A 7552-nucleotide genomic window follows, 5' to 3' on the forward strand; every position below is an offset into this window, starting at 1 on the left:
CATTGCTTAAGATTCCAGCCCCAGAAGGCAACTGATTTTTTTCTCTTCCCTTTTAAGCGGCAGTTGGTGACTCAAAGTCTACAGTAGCAGAATAATATGTAGTTCCAGCAGCTTCGTTAGCTAGGTCCACAAAGAAGACCACTAGCTCCACTATAATGTTTGCATACACTTCCAATAACACTGCAGTTACTACAGCTATTTCAAGCATTAATACCTTCTTGTAGCCCTTACAAGAAGCAACTAAGGAAGAGCTCAGTAGAGTTTAGTTTCAGGGTGCAACAGAGCCACATACTACTCTCTCTTGGTGGTTGTAATGAAGCTGGTGATATTGCGGTTTTCCCCACTACAAAGTGCAGATATAGCACTTTTAACAGTGGTCCAGGAGCTACTCGACTATGTGTCTGAAGAATTACAAGAGTAGAGGCTGTGGAGGATAGGCAACAGCCTACTATCGTCTCCTTTAGTTAGTGAGAACTCATCTCCTGCATCCAACTTGTCAAAGTCCATCTTTATCTGCTTTCCAACCAATGGAAACAGTGGTAACATCAGTTTCACTAGCTACCACTGGCACAAGTAGCAGTAAATGCAAAATGTGCGGCAAGGAAGTGAGTAGGGAGAAAATGATTTTATTTGTTTTGCTGTCTTATTTATTTATTTATTTATTATTGCCATTTAAATAGCACCATCAGATTCCTTAGCGCTTTACAATCAAATGCCTTTCATTATAGAGGCTTAGTTTCCCCCTTCATGGCTGAGTCTTGTGGTGTGACTATGCTTGTAACCTCAAAAAGACTGTTAGACACAGTTGGGAGAAGCTGATGGTGTATTTTTTCCCACACTGAAGGATGGTCACTGACACTACACACTGGATGTGTGGGAAGAAACATTTCTTCTTTTCAGGATGGAGGAGGTAAGTGGGTTGTTAATTGACCAGTGTAGCCGATAGGCCACTATTTTATTCCACACTGAAAGATGGTCACATCTATTTTTCAGGAAAAAGTGAGTGGCAATTGACAACCCATTCACCACTTCCACTCTGAAAAGAACAGAGCTTTTACACACAGCCAGTCTGTAGAGTGTGTGATTGTCCTTCAGTGTGTAAAAAAAAAAAACAATGCCCTACCATCTACTCGACCAACCATAACTGCAGATGTAGCAAGCACAGCAAGACTCAGCTAGGCAGGCCGACACCATTACAATGAAAGGCATTTGAAAATAATTGATAAGAAAAGGCGAGTGAGCAATCAAAGACAAACTCACTCAACTCACAATTGTATTTTTGGAAAAATCCATTTTTTATATTAAATTACTGATTTTTCAAAAACTGAAGGATCATCACTGAATATGTGAGAAGCTCTGTTCTTTTCAGGGTGAAAATAGTGATCTGGTCGTCAATGGCCCACAGACTTTTTCCTTTCATTATTTTTTTTAACTATATCAACCTTAAATCATTTCTGCTGCAGCTGCTCCGCATTATTCTTTAATACAAGACTGGAAAAGGAAAAACCACTAATCGTAATTTATAGATATGTAAGAATATAAAAATGACAAGCTGAGAACTCAAAAGTTCTAATAGGCATTGTAAATATTCCTACCAGTTAGACGTTTTTGCAGGCACCCTTTTGGCTTGCCAGAATATTTCTCCAAATATTTTTTTCATGGACTATATTTGGAAGAGCCAAACCGATACATAGACGAGTATCGAATGACCTGAACTAAATGTTACTTTCGGACTAACTGGTTGAACCACATTTTTTTATCTAGGCACAAGTCTAATATTTATACAACACGTGTCTAGAATGGTCTTTATGGATTATGATTAGTAGATAAAGCAATCTTGAAAGAACAAGATAATATTTTGAAATATTTAATATATAAATGTTCATTATCTGCCTTCCTGTGCTACCCATACAACTCTCTTCTTTCTTTATCCAAGCAGATGGTCTTTGGAGTCTATTCCTCCTCATTCCACCCACAGGGCTGTAAAAATGAAATACTTAGATCTTAGTCAAGTTACTGATTAATAGAACATTTACTGTCACTACTACATAGATAATGTAAGGTGTCACAGACAATATATTGCCCACTTCCAGGGACACATATTCCTCTTCATATAGCTCTGAAATTACCGTATGTCTTCTAGCACAGATATCAATCTCTTACCTGTGTTGGAGAAAAAATAAGATAGACTTAATCAGCACTGGGAAGAAAGGTCTATGAAAATAGACAAATCGTTTTGGAAAGATTTAATTTCATATCTGGGGTCCACCTGATTTCATACTCCCTGCCTCCACTGCAGTTAGAAGCTTTCAGCTCGGAGCCAGGCCCACCAGTTCATAGCTTTGCTCATTGGCTGAGAGCAGTTGTCTTTCAACCAATAAGCTGGCTCTATATTGCAGGGCTTTCCTCAGGAGAGCTACCAAAAACTCCTAAAATAGTGCTTACGTCTGTGCTGGAGGCAGAGAGAAGAACACAGTTATGAGGTCAGAGCATTCTTAAATTGTTTGACTAGTCACAATGGGGATGGGGTGCCAAGGCACTTCTTGCACCATAACAACTACAGTGCAGTCTATTGGTTATGCTGTTCACATAGTACATTTAATTCTAAAAAAAAAATGGAGTGAGAAACCAACATACATTCACCTGACTAAAACCATAGACAAAACCCAGTACAAAAGAAGGCTCTGAATTTAGAATTGTCCCTCATCCCGTTGACATCAATAAGTCTAGTTTGACATTTGACATTTTTCCACATTCTTTTTTTTTCTTTGCATTAGTATATTCATCATATATCTACAGGTAATTAGAAACTAGACTGACAGGGTAAAAAATAAAAATAGAAGCAGACCTTTTAATAGAAGAGGGATCTGGTGACTTTCCTAAAAGAGAGGTAAAAACTATTATTTTGTCTTCATCGAGTATAGCCTTTCACACATCGGTGTTACTGCTGTCGTTACTGCTGTTGATACAAAATGTGAAAACTTGGGGGGGGGGGGGGGCGGGGGGAGGATGGAATCTTTCTTGACTCCAAAATGGCAGTCAGATTTCACCTTGGTGGCAAGGTGTTTCCCTACGTATTCTCCTACTGTCCTACTAATTTTCCATTGCATTTTTATCTCTCTCTCTATTGGTTTAGGAACTAGTAGCCATTACAATACAGCAATTTTGCATCTTGGCAGTTGACAATGAAGCATGTTATGTAGATATGCATTGTCAAAGCTGCCATACATAATGTTATCCATTATGATGTAACACTGCAGAGATACCCAATAAAGACTCACTCTGGGTTTTTCACAAAATGTATGAATTGCTAGAAATCCAAAGTCAATTTAAAGAAAAGGGAAAAATGAAGAAGATGAAGTCGAGCCAAATATCTAAATAGGACACTAATGACGGGAGGTAATCCCAGTATAGAAACTGTATAAATGGACAAAGAATAGTGTACCAAAGGGAGCTGGGATACAATATAGTCAGAGGGTGTCAGCTGACTTCCAGACTTAAAAGTACAAAATAAGGAAAATAAAATGCATTTTATTGAAAAACAATAAAAAATTACCCATTGTGTTAAAAAAAGGGAGTGCTTGTGTACAGTGATATGAAATAAGTATAAAACAATGGGTATATAGTAAGTATAATTATATTGATTCTGACCATTAGAATAGGGTGATACTTATCGAGTTACCTATTAAGGGTTTGAAGTGTAACGTTACTCCAACAAGAGTAAAAAAATATTTGGTTATTATTATTATTATACATATATGTATGCACATGTCTGTGCCACGATGAATATAAGAGCTATATGAATATATGCCAAATATTATGGTCCTAATGGAGTAATGTGTACTATGTACAGGGAAATAGTAAGGAGGAGGGGAGGAGGAGAGAGAAAAAGAAAACCTTCAGAGCCCCAGTGATAGGTCTAATCTGGTAACAAGGTAGTTGTCTGGCTCTATGTGTAAACCCTCCTGTGCCTTAATGGGCACTTAATCATATACTCCCTGCAAAGTAATGTGCCGCAGGTAATACCACTGCTGAATAGCGATCTATAGATCTTAGGATATCATGAGAGTTAGTCCTAAAGTTAGGTATGTTCTACAGATCGTTATGATGTAAGTCTTATTGCAGTCTTCTTCCCGTGTCTTCGAGGGCACCTATTGCAGTAACAGTTGTAAACTAATAGCAAAAAGTCCCTATGGAGATGAGCAAGATGATTCGTAGGAATAGTTGGAAAATAGATCAAGCAATTCAAGTTTCCTTCTAATGATTACTATAATAATCTTGCTCAAGTCTCCCTCCCGTGCCTTCAAGGGCACCTATTGCTATTCCCGTTCAAACTAATAACACATGATCTTTAGAGAAGCCAAATAGCTTAGTACATGTGTGAGTTAGGAGTAAGCATGATAGCAAGTCTGTATGGGTCCAACTCCACAGATGCTCCTCACAGGCGTGCGCATTAGACCTCTCCATAGGAAAGCATTATTCAATGGGGATTCTGACGACGCTGGAGGTTCTGAGGACATCCAGCGTCGTTTAGAAAGCGTCGTCCAAAAGTCGTCTAAGAAGCCGGAAGTCCCTCTAGTGGCTGTCTGGTAGGCAGCCACTAGAGGAGGACTTAACCCTATATTGCAGTATATAAAAACTGCAATAATTACACTTGCAGGGTTAAGGGTGATGGGAGTGTGCATCCAGACCACTTCAAAGAGCTGAAGTTGTCTGGGTGCCTACAGTGTCTCTTTAATATTTTGATCTAAAATTTGAAATTGACCACTCCAAATTACTGGAATTTAAATGGTCAATTTATGACATGGTAAAAAAACAGCAATTAGTGAATAAAATCATAATTCTTTGGTGAGCTACTGGATTCCTTTTATTTTAGTAGAATATTGCTATTTCTAAATTATAGACAATTCCTGCATCTTATTTCCTGAATCCCTACAAAGAGTAAATAGGACTCTATCTGGTCAAATCTGGTAAGATCGTTACACCACCTGATGAACAGTAAATTAGCCCAATTGTATCTGTAGGGTTTTATGTCAGCTCACCATTTGCAACCACATTTGCTTAATTGATTTCCAAACCTCAGGGTTTTGTCACTAGACTTCAAAAGAGGAACCTGACCTTTTTGATACAGAGATACATTCCTGCAATTTGATTTCCAACTTTTAGGACTTAGTCACAAGATTTCAAAGAAGCCTGTATTTGTATTATCATTAGCATGTATATAGAGTCAACAGTTTACACCATGCTTTATAGTTTTACAAGGAGATTATTTAACAAGTATTGCAAATATAATTTTGACAGATACAAGTGGTGAAGAACACCCTGCTTAAATGAGCTTACAATATATAAGAATAACACAGTGATATAATTAAATGGACTAATCACAAGTACTGTCACATTCCAGGATTTTATCGAGGATTCTAATGAAGAATACAAAATGTGTTACATGTTGCATTCTGAATGTCAATGTACAAAACATTGTGGATAACAGTGTAACAATAATATTATGATTGTTTTAATTTCATAACCAACAAACTGTAACAAAATACATTGTACAATTCTATGTTACGATGTTACAGAATATACGAATTAATGTGTATAATAGGGTATAATAATTAATGTGTTGACAGTGTGTTGATCCAAATTCATATCAGATTGCCAATTTGGAATTGAAGAAGGTCCCCCCCCTCACCCCCTGTCTGTGTAACAATTGGAAATTGCCTTGTTTTGGAATAACCAAAGAAACAAATGTTCAGACAGTTAAACTTGACTTGTGTCTTGAACTTTAGTCTTTCAACCTCGATTATTATGTCACTATGTCAAAGTTATCCCTCTATCCTGTCACACCTGTTGTCCTGTTGCAGATATTCACAGAACCCATGGAACAGACACAGCTGATTAGTGGATTGGTTGTATGGGATTATGCTTCCGTTTATCCCTTGTACTGTCCCTTAATTTAGTGTTAAACCATGTCCGAGCAGTTTAACACTAAATAAGTGTCCCTAGTCACCCAGAGTCCAGCCCCTGCTGGAGGTATGGCTAAGGCAGAACTGCACACTTTATTCTAGCCATACCAATTAATACCAGCAATGGGTACTGCTATAGGCTGATAGTAATCAATGGAGATTGTCAACCAATCACAGTTGTCCATTGCTGCTCAGGCTAATGCTTTCTCATTAGCCCAAGCAGCACAGAGGGGACAGGCTGCTGGGGTCTCTTGTTTAGAAGTAAAATATTAAATATGGTTTAATGCCAAATGGATGGTTGGTGCCAGAGGACTCCAGACACTATAACCAATTTAAGCAATTATTGCTCGATATACGTAGCACCATCTCCATGAGTTTCAAGTATGTTTACCTGCAGTACCTCGTTTGATAACAGGAATTAGGCTATCAGGGTCAAAACTTCTGGTTTTCTTAGTGAGGTAGATAGTTAGATAACTACTGGCGATCAGATAGGTGCCCTTGAAGGCACAGGCAGATAATCCCAGAACAACAGTATCACAGTTTGAGGGAGTTATCCTATTATTTGATACCAGACAGGTTCCCTTGAAGGCACAGACAGCTTTACCACCTCCTCCTTAGAACCTTCCGACAACTGATACGTATGCGAGCTGGCAATCTATCAGCTTTAGTTTACCAGGTAGAGAGTTATTTACACTTCAATGTCAATATTTTTGCCCTTGCTGGCACAGCGATTTCCTTTTTGTTCGCAAAACTCTCCCTCTCTGGTACCTGCCAGATTTCTAGGCAGTTTATCAAGGAAACATTACATTACCATATCTGTTTGCTAAATATTTTTTTTCGCTTATTTTTAGCTGATTCTGCCGCTATAATCTATTCATGGCTTTTAAATCTGGGTAATTCTATTGGTTGACATCTGTTCTTGACACCAAGTAAACTATTCACTTCATTGAGACACATTATAATAATAGTGCTTTGCTCTCTCCTCCAGCTCTGCTTCACTCTTACTTGATATTTCCTATCCTAATGTTTCTAATACCCCACCTCCTATAGACTGTAAGCTCATTTGAGCAGGGTCCTCTTCAACCTATTATTCCTGTCAGTTTTCTTGTAATTGTCTTATTTATTGTTACATCCCCCCCCCTCTCAAAATATTGTAAAGCGCTACGGAATCTGTTGGCGCTATATAAATGGCAATAATAATAATAATAATAATAATAATAATACTGAGGTTACCAACCACTTATGGTTTTTTTGTAACACATCTCAGGGTGATACATTGTTTGTCTCTTTTCATGTGATACTATGTATTGACAACATAAGATTACTTATATTCTATGCAAGGTATTAGTGTTTCTCCCTATTTGTTTCATCTACGATATCTGAACCTTCAGTACACCAGTAGAACTTCATGAAGATATTCTTAATTGGGACCAATTTTTACCCAACGTATGTCCGTTGCTAAATATGTTTTTTCCTTTTCTCCCCTTTTACCATTAGACCTAGGTTCATCTTATTATTTTCACATGTGCTGTGTATTTCCTTTTTTTTTTTTTAAAGCATATTAACCCCTTCAGGACCGCTGACGG

Source organism: Pelobates fuscus, chromosome 7 (genome assembly GCF_036172605.1).
Source record: "Pelobates fuscus isolate aPelFus1 chromosome 7, aPelFus1.pri, whole genome shotgun sequence".
Lineage (NCBI taxonomy): Eukaryota > Metazoa > Chordata > Amphibia > Anura > Pelobatidae > Pelobates > Pelobates fuscus.